We start from the raw sequence: 10,189 nt of genomic DNA on the forward strand, positions 1-10,189 counted from the left end.
TTCAAAGAGAAGCACTGGACTTTCTGTTGGAAATAGTTTTGTTTTGGAATCTGACAAGAGCCCCCGAAACCATAGAAAGACACAGCCACACCCCCTAGCAGCTTGGAGGTGAGCTGCAGAGCAACGCATTCCCTCAACACAGAACTGGGCACTGGGCTTCTCTCTCCTCCTCTCTGTCCTCCTATATGTGTCATACATAAATCACACACATTACTAACTCCTCTTCTCCCCTCATCCCAGATCCTGGTGCTGCTGAGGAGGCTGCAGACCTGAAGAGGCTCAAGCTGCCACCCGTAGCTCCACCTGCTCACGTCCCCGTCTGTCTATCAGTCTCTTCCTTTCTCTCTCTCTTTATCTCTGTCCCTCTCTTTCCTTCTGCATATCTGTCTTCCTCCATTCTCTGTCTTTGTCTCTGCCCTGCTCTCCTGCTCTCTTTCCCCCCAACCAGTCAAAGCAGAAGGCCGTCCCCACTGATCCTGGATCTGCTCGACCTTCCTGCCTGTTAAAAGGAAGGTTTTCATCACCACTGTTGCAGGATGTGCTGCTGGTGGAGAATTGTTGGGTGGGGGTTCATTGAAGGAGTTTGGTTCGAGACCTGCTCTACTAGTAAAGAGTCATGAGAGAACTTTGTTGTGATTTGGTTCAAAAAAATAAAATTGACTTGACTTGAACGTGATGATAGTGTGGAAAAACTGTCAAAAAGAATGAAGACAGGTGAGAAAGAAAAGGGAGGATTAAAAAGAAGAGATTAAAGAAAAGCTCTGGTCCTGCTGAGTGTTGTGATGCTCATGTTTAGCTGTCAAGCTAGCAGCTCTGGACTCACTGATCTGGACTGAAACTGCATTGAAATGAAACAACAGAGCTTCACTGGTGTCTGCAGGAGGTTTGCCTTTGGATTTTGTCCCCTAAAGCTGCTGTAACATTGGTTCATTCTGACGGGACTCATTTGGATATCATGTGACTTGCTGGAGACAGAGAGACTGCTGACACGTGTGTGTGTGTGTGTGTGTGTGTGTGTGTGTGTGTGTGTGTGTGTGTGTGCTGACTGAGTCCCACCAACATTGTGCTGCCTGCTCTTTGACTTTGTCTCAGGGGTTTTTCCAGCTGGTCTGGACCACTTGGTCTGATGAAGCTCCAGCTAGAATTCCTAGACTTTGTTTCTGAGCTACTAAAACCTCCCTTTATGTTGGGAACAATGCAGCAGGTCCCTGCGGGGACTCACCTGCTCTGTCCAGCCTGACTCGGGGCTTCAGCACGGCATCGAGCAGCAACCTCTGCCGGCGGTTCTCCCGCTCGTACTCCGCCACGGTTTCCTCCAGCAGAGCCACGATCTGCTCCGCGGCCGCCGCCAGCCGCTCGGTGAGCAGCGCTCTCAGCACCGGGACTCCAGCCGCTGAGTCTCCTTCTCCCAGCTGCAGCAGGAAGTCTTCAGCGGCGGCGAGGATCCGCTCCTGGACCGACACCCGCAGCAGCTGCGCGGCGCACATGTTGAGGTTCTACCGGCGCCACTCAGCCTTCAGGAGACAAAGACCGAGGCCGGGGCTTCACGGACTTCTCCTTCTTTCCTTGTTGTTTGAAAACCTCCCGCGTCTTCGTCTCGTTCTGTGAAGCGCGTTTTGATGACGTATGTGGTGACGTCCGAAGCCTCTCCAGCCGGCAGTGACCACGTGACTGATTCAGGACCTGCTTCTCCGGCTTGGCGTGAGATTCTAAATGTAAAGCAGTGAAACGCCGTGGTTTCCTCCCTCCTCGTCCAAAAGCGTTCGCTATTTGATCAAAGGAAGGAGAAACAAGTGACTCCATGTTGTGGAGGCTGAACTCAGAGTTGAGAGAACTTTCATTCTGATCTGAGAGCAGCAACAAAGCCACTGAGAAAAACTGAACCACTGTCAGAGTCGGCACAGCATCAGCAGTCAGGCTGTGTTCACACTGGGAGAAACCATCGGACAGAAACCTCCCTCAGTCACACTGAAGGAACCTGAACTGACTGCTGCAGCTGGGACACACACACACACACACACACACACACACTCTCTCTCACACACACACACACACACTCACTCAGCAGGAAACATGAACAGAGAGATAAAAGCACAGGATGCCTCCTCCTCCTTCTTCCAGAGATCAACTGATCTCCAGATTGACTTCAGTTCTTTGATCAGAATTCTTCTTCCTCCTTGATAGATTTATTGATACTTTGTCATAGACGGTCCATTCCTATTGGAGGATGTTAAAGAGCAGAAGAACCAGGTTCCCATGTATGGAACTAGAATATTTATATACTGTATTGTAGTGGTTTCCAACATCCATCCATCCATTGTCTTCCACTTATTCCTGTTAAGGGTCATGGGGGTGGAGCCTATCGCAGAGTCTACAGGTGAGAGGCGGGGTTCACCCTGGACAGGTCACCAGTCCATCACAGGACCAACACATAGAGACAGACAACCATTCACTCTCACAGTCACACCTACAGTCAATTTAGAGTATCAATCAGCCTCGTCCCCTCTTGATGTCTTTGGACTGTGGGAGGAAGCTGGAGTACCAGAGAGAACCCACACAGGAACAGGGAGAACATGGAGATTCAACACAGAAAGATCCTGTGCTCCAGCCGGGACTGGAACCCTGAACCTTCTTGCTGTGAGGTATTTTTATCTCACAAGTGGAAAAATGTAGAATCTTCATGTCATTACATGTCGTTCTCCATTGGGTCACTAGGGGGCAGCACCTACCTGCATCACCAATATGAGCCTTCAGTCTGTCAGGGGGTAGAATTCAGTCACCACCAATGACATCAGAGTCAGAGTTTAGACATCAAAGACAGACATTAAAGCCTCTCTGATAAAACAAAAATATCCTGCAATATTTTTTTCCAAAGTAAGACCCTCTTTATTCTCTAGTTTAATCTGCTGCAATAATAATGAGCATCTTTGTCAGTCTACTGATGAATGTCAGATATCTTTGATGACCAAACCTGGACGTTTGTCTCAGTTTGACTGGAAGTCTCATTCATTCATTTCTCCTCCATGATTTCCTGCAATGATTTCCTGGTTCTGCTCCATTCAGGTTCAGAGAGCTGAGATTAAAATCACTCAGGAATAAAAGAGGAGACACCAACAAGTCAGCATGGAAGAGGAGCAGCTTTTCAAACTGGTCACCCTGGCTGCTGGTCTGGGCCTCCCTTTGCCTCGGTGCTCCTTGAACCAGTGAAGGTCCTGGTCCAGTCTTCTCCACTGAGTCCTTGTCAACAGGGAGCACCTCCCCACCAGAGAGGTGCAGGGCAAAGGAAAGGAAAACTCCAACCAGAATGAACGCTGCACTAAAAACTGCCCTCCATTTCTTGAGGGGAACGTTGGGTCTTCCTCAGGCAAACGGCAGTCAGCAGTGGCTCAACATCTGAACTGAGCCCAGACCTGGTCAGCTGATCATTCACCAGCTCAGCCCCTCCCACTCATGACGAAGACCTTGAAAACCCCAACATCACCTCCTCCACCTCAGTCTGGCGTGTGTGGATGGAGGGCTGTGATGTCAGCAGCGATGACATCACTGACACAAACACACTGATCTCTGACTGGTTTGGTCTGAGTGGGATTCAGTGACATCACACAACCTGCACCAGATGAAGGGGCGGGGCATCCAGGAGCTGTGACATCACTGGTGACTCTTGTTGGGCCGCCTTCTTGGCCAAAGTGGAGGAGAACAGGACCCAAATACAGACGGGGGAGAGGAGCGTTCAACAAAAGGAGGCTTGAATGATGAAAAGACAAAGAACAACAAAGGAACTCAAAGCACCAACAGAGGAGAAAAGACAAAGTAGCAAACAAAAGCCAAACTTCCACTGGAAACTTGGAGGAGCTGGAACAGGAGGGAGAGAACATGAGGCTGAGAACCCTGGAGAATGAGAGGTGGACAAATCCACCAGCGCAGCATCAGGAGAGCAAAGAAACCAGAAGGAGCTTTGAGGAGCTGCTGACATGCAGCCAGGGAGCGTCTGCCTGAGATGGGAGGAGCTGCTCATCCACCCAGATGGAGAAGCAGCCATCTTGCTCTTCTGACGCCGACCGGCAGAAGGAACAGAGGAGGTGAGGGGCCTCACGTTGTCATGGCAACATGGAAACATTCCACTCTGTCAGCGATGCCTCCATCAGACGCACTTTGTCTTTGTGAAGATCAAAGTGAAAGGAAATAATAAAATAAAACAATGAAGGCTGCATGAACTGAGTGACACACTTGAGGATGACATCAGCGAAATGTGTGATGTCACACTGCAGAGTCGTGAGGTCACCACCAGAGAACAAATGAGTGATGAGATGCTGATTATTGACTCTCTACTTTAAATGATCTCACTCTCTTCCAGCTTGAAGAAGTCTGAGGATGAATGAAGTCAAGAACTGGAAAAATGGAGAACGTTCATGTCATTACATGTTGTTCTCCACTGGGTCACTAGGGGGCAGCACCTACCTGCAACTCCTGGGAGCCCTCAGTCTCTCCTCATTTTCAGGCTCCAACTAAAATGAAGCTTCAACTCTTCTGAATCCTCTCCACCTGTCAGATCTGTTTGAAACTTCCAGGTTTGATCAACATCCCAGTCTGAACACATCTACAGGTCAGCAGTGACCACAGCGCCACCTACTGGCAGCAGGAAATGACAGATTTGACACTGAGATGTCCTCGTCACGGCGTGATGGAGAGTTCTGATGATTCATCAGCACAATCAAACTCTGAGAACTCCTCCCTGCATGGTTGATGAGGGTCAAAGTTCCCATGTGGCTAACTTCAGGTGGAGGACCAGAGATTTTAGGCTCATGTGAGTGGTTGATTCTAATGCAAGAATAACAGACCACAGACTAGTCAGTGAATAAAACTGCCGACTTCTTTATAGACAGAAAATGTCAGAAAAACAAAAACTAGTGGTCCCAAACCCTTTACATCCACACACATTCAATAAAGGAGTCTCCCTCCAACCAACAGACAGAAACCAGACCTCAGGAGAATCAGGTTATTGACCTCTTTTGAGTCTTATTTGAAGTTAACCCGACTTATTTGAGTTGAGGTTTAATTTGGTGGCTGGATTTCTATGATTGTTTGTTTACTTCACGGTGTCTATTTGAGTTTCCTCAGTCTAGGTTCTCATTTGATCTTGGTTCAGCCTATTGATGAGTTTTAGTTCTACGTTCCCTCTTCCTGTTGGGTTGTTTCACCGGCTCTATCCAAGCTTGAACTCCCTTTCAACAACCCACTCATGTAACACCGATTTGGCACACAATCAGGAAACGTGAACAAAACAAAGTTATAAAAATAAAACTCAGGGCCAAAGTATTTCAATTTACAACTCAATCTCACAAATCAATGATCAGAGTCTCTCCCGTTCATCACCAGTCTTTTCGTTCAGTCCGTTATCAGTCCAAAAGAAATTCAAGGTGTCTCTGTGAAACCTGTCAGTTCTGTCCTACCACAATCCCACCGTCAGGGTCAGTGTCACCTGGGTGGGTGAGGTTTGCAGCGCCATTTTCCACTCCGACTCTCTCTCTCCTGTGGGTGGCTCGCCATCTTTTCTCCACAGCGTCAGGTGTGTTCGCACACCAGTGATCCCGCCTACAAAACCTGGCCAAATCCTCGTTCACAACACAATCAACACAATCCAGAATCATGGACAGCAGTTGAGTCCAGTGTCTTCTCAAAAAATGAAGGGACCAAGGAGAAAACCTCAAAAGAGTCTGCTTTGTTTACTCTTTCCTCTCTCATTCTCGAGTCGTCCGTCTGCTTTAGTTTAGTTTATTTATATTTGTACAGCACTTTTCATCCAGAGACTGCAACACAAAGTGCTTCACAGAACTGAGAGAAAACAGGCAACATTCAATAAAATATAAAACAATACAATAAATACATGTTAAGAACCCGGCCTTCCCAACCCACATGACCTCATACATGCACACACCAACCCCCCACACACACATACATACACACACGCATACACACAACCACACACTGACTGTCAGTAGGAACATGGCAGGGCACTGAAAATCCTAGTGAGGAAAGACCACCTATGGGGGCCATCCTCACCAGGAGGTGCCACAGCCCACAACCACAGGGAGCGCCGCCACCCAGACCCCCCCGACCCGGACAGACCGGGTACACTCCACATATAATGCAGAGCCCCCCAGCTCTCCAGGCCTGGACGATCCCAAGGACGACGCCCCTGTGGGCGGACCAGACACACCTCCCAGTGTGGAGGGCCCCCACCAGGAAACACTGGAGCTAAAAACTAAAAGACTAAAAGAAGGTAGAATAGGAAAGAACAGAAATTACAATCATATTAAAGTATCAGAATGACATAAAATATATATAAAATCTAAAAGTGTAAGAGCTAATAAAAAAGTAGAATAAAATAATTAAAAGACAAAAGTAACAATAAGATATCGTGATAAAATGAAAGGATATTAGAGACTAAGTCAGTTAAAAGCTAAGCTAAAAAGGGGAGTCTTGAGCCTCCTTTTAAAAACATCAACAGTCTCGCGGTCCTTCAACACCTCACTGGCGCTGTCACCTGTCCCCACCTGCCTAAAGACTGCCACTATTGTCCCTGTCCCCAAGTGCTCCACAGTGACAGGCCTAAATGACTACCGACCCATTGCACTCACCCCAGTAGTCATGAAGTACTTTGAGAGGCTGGTCAAGGCCCACATAGAGGCCTCCATCAATGTCTCTGTGGACCCCCACCAGTACGCCTACAGGCAACACCGCTCCACTGATGACGCCATTTCACCAGTGGTCCACACAGCCCTCACCCATCTGGAGAGCAGGAACTCCTATGTCCACCTTCTCTTCCTGGACTTCTCCTCTGCCTTCAACACCATCATCCCACATGGGGGACCTGTTCAGTGGACCTGAGGACTGGTGACCTGTTCAGGGTGAACCCTGCTCTCACCAAATGTCACCCCCCCCCATAACCTTTAACAAATCAGTGGTATCGAAAATGGATGGAGTGACTGATTCACTGCAGAGGCACAGTGATGTTATTATTGGAGGAGTCTTTTCATTAAAGACTGAAGCTCCATACAAGACAGAGTCTGTAGACAAGAACATCACAACCTGGGAAGCTCTCACTTCTTTGGACAGACAGCTTTGATTTCATCTTCTACCTCTGTAAAATTGAAAGTAAAGCAAATGGAGCACCTGTGAAGGTAAAACTGATGATGTCATGACTTGTTCAGTGTCCAACGTTACAGTCCAACAAGCTTTTGATTGGCTCTGATTCTCTGTGGCAAAATCCAACAAGAGGAAACAGAAAATCTTGAGGTTGTCTCACTTTTTTTAAAGAAACTCTGCATAGGACAGTGATAGGAGGCTGGTTTCCTTGATGAAAAAGTCTGGTCCTCTCATCTTCTTCAACATTGACTTGTTCTACCAGGACAAGAGAATCTGAGCTTGGATGCCATTTAGCAGTCAAAGGCTTGTTAAACTGGTCAACATCAGCTGGTGTTCACTCTGATGATGTAGCGATGGTCTGGATTCTTCCTTCTGGAGCACCAAGCTGCTGGGAAGAAGCCTGATGATGTCAGAGCTGTGTTCAGTGGCTCCTGCTGGGTCCATTTCTGACAACTGGGCTCCAAAGCGTTCAGCTGTTTAAAAGGCTCAGAGAAAGCAGCACATCATGGTGGTCAGGAGACGAGGTGGCCGAGTGGTTAAGGTGATGGACTGCTGATCCATTGAGCTCTGCAGGCGTGGGTTCCAATCCCATCCTCGTCGTAGGAGACTTTGGTTTCTGCTCCTAGATTTTGGAATTACTGTGAGGCTTTTAACTGACACAGATACCAGTTGAGTCAACGTCCCTTTCACAACCTGACCAAAACAACTCTGACACCCAGAGCTCGCATGTGTCAATCACCTCTGGAGAAGGTCCCGCCCCCTTTGAGCCATAAATCCTCCCATCAGTGAAGAAAACTGAAGACACCTCTTGGATGAGAGCTGAAGTGTCTTCTAGAAACCTGAAACCGTCCACTTGGAACGTTTAAATCATTCTACAATCCTACAGTTTCATTGAGCTTTTGTCCAAAGCCACGTTCATGTCTCACATGTATATAATATATATGTGACACTCTTTCATCTACTAATTGACCAAAAATACAGTCTAATACCAGTAAATTTGTGCAGAAGAAAACGTTATTTGTGCTGCTTCTTTATTTATTTATTTAGTTTAGTTAGTATTTTTTAATGTATTTTCTTTCAAGTCACATTTTGTCCATGAACTTCATAATCAGAGTCTCCATCTCATCACATGACTAAAGTCTGGGTTCTGTATTGGTGGTAAAATATCCTTCCATGCCCCTCACTAGTTTGCACACAGAAAAGCATATTTTACTGGTTTCAGATCTCTTAGCTTGTTCTCTCTCTTAAAGCAGCTGAGGCAGCTTTCATTGTGTGATCGTTGTCGTCGTCTTCCATTTACTCCTTACTAGTAAGGGTCGCGGGGGGGCTGGAGCCTATCCCAGCATCTACGGGCAAGAGGTGGGGTTCAACCTGGACAGGTCGCCAGTCCATCGCAGGGCCAACACACAGAGACGAACAACCATTCACACTCACATTCATACCTACGGTCAATTTAGAGTATCAATCAGCCTCGTCCCCAAATTGCATGTCTTCGGACGGTGGGAGGAAGCTGGAGTACCAGAGAGAACCCACACAGGAACAGGGAGAACATGGAGACTCACACAGAAAGGTACTGCGCCCGAGCCGGGACCAGATTGATGGAAATCAAGTGTCTAAGTTCTGTTAGCAGCCATGAAGTTGATCTGGTTGGCACTGGTATTTGTTCTTGCTGCAGCTCAGGAGTGATTCAGGAGAAGAGTTTCAGAACAGCCCAGGTTGGGGACTGGAATTTTAGAATTTCCCCTGGAACCAGACAACCTTGGGAGGTAAAACCTCCAATCATACCCACTCAGATGCAGCAGCAGAAGAAGCTGTCATCCACCCTGACAGTCAGAGCATCAAGTCAAGGAAACATCACCATCTTGTAGTTCCAAACCTCCACCTGTCAGATTCAGCTACTTCTTATTGTGGGACTTTAAACTTGAACACAATGGAATTTGGACAAGGAGTTTTCCTTCCAGTCCAAACATCATCGTCCAGCCTCCAACCAGAGGTCCATCAGTTATCATGGAGCCACAGGTGGAGTCTGGATTCTTTTCTGGAATGAGACGGCAATGACAGTCCTGCCAAGTGACATCACTGACATGAATGAATGACTTCAGTCACGTGACTGGATGACTTCAGTCACGTGACTGGATGACTTCAGTCACGTGACTGGATGACTTCAGTCACGTGACTGGATGACTTCAGTCACGTGACTGGATGACAGTGTAGATGCCAATGTACAGGTTGGGGAAATAGTCTCTGAGAATCCAGCTTGAACCCACAGCCTCCTTGTTTTCCAAAAACCCAAACAGCGACCATCAGTCTCCCTCCAATCCTGTACTTGGGTAAACAACAAAAACAGAGTAAAAGTCTCTGGCAACATATTTGTTTCCTGTAGGGTTTCTTCATGTATGTGTGGTGTACTTGCTCTCCCAGAGGACTGCCATCTTTGTTCTGTGGGCTGACATGTTTTAGTGTCAGCACAGGTCATAGCGCTGAGACTGAACTCTCATTCTCCTCCAAGTATTATTTCCACCTCACACTCCTGCAGATATTCAAGTGAACAGGGAACACAAATTTATGCTCAACTTCTCCTGTGTATTCATCCACAGTCACTAAACAACAACCAAACCAAACAAAAGAGGGTTTGCTAGAATGGCGATCAGCTGTAGTTCACCATCTTATCCAGGTCACATGACTCAGGAGTAGCGTGGCCGTCTGGCAACCAAAGGGTGGCTGGTTTGATCCTCACTTTCTCCAGTGACCATGTCAAAGTGTCCTTGAGTAAGAGACTGAACCCCTAAATACTTCTGATGAGTAGGTTGGCTCCTTGCATGGCAGCCTTCAGCATCAGTGTGTGAGTGTGTGTGAATGAGAGGACATTGTTCAGCTCCTTGAGTGCTGCTGAGGTAGAAAGGCTCTGTACAAACTGAGTCCTTTTACCATTTCTTTCCTACTTCTAGCAGCGCTGTTGTCACTTCCTGTGACCGTGGAGGAAAGGGGTCCCCCTTCAGAATAAGTTTGATATCATTGTTACTTCCTGTTCAACATGCCTTTA

Source organism: Aulostomus chinensis, chromosome 1, assembly GCF_037954235.1.
Source record: "Aulostomus chinensis isolate RoL2024-O1b breed Wild chromosome 1, RoL_Achi_v1.0, whole genome shotgun sequence".
Taxonomy (NCBI): Eukaryota; Metazoa; Chordata; class Actinopteri; order Syngnathiformes; family Aulostomidae; genus Aulostomus; species Aulostomus chinensis.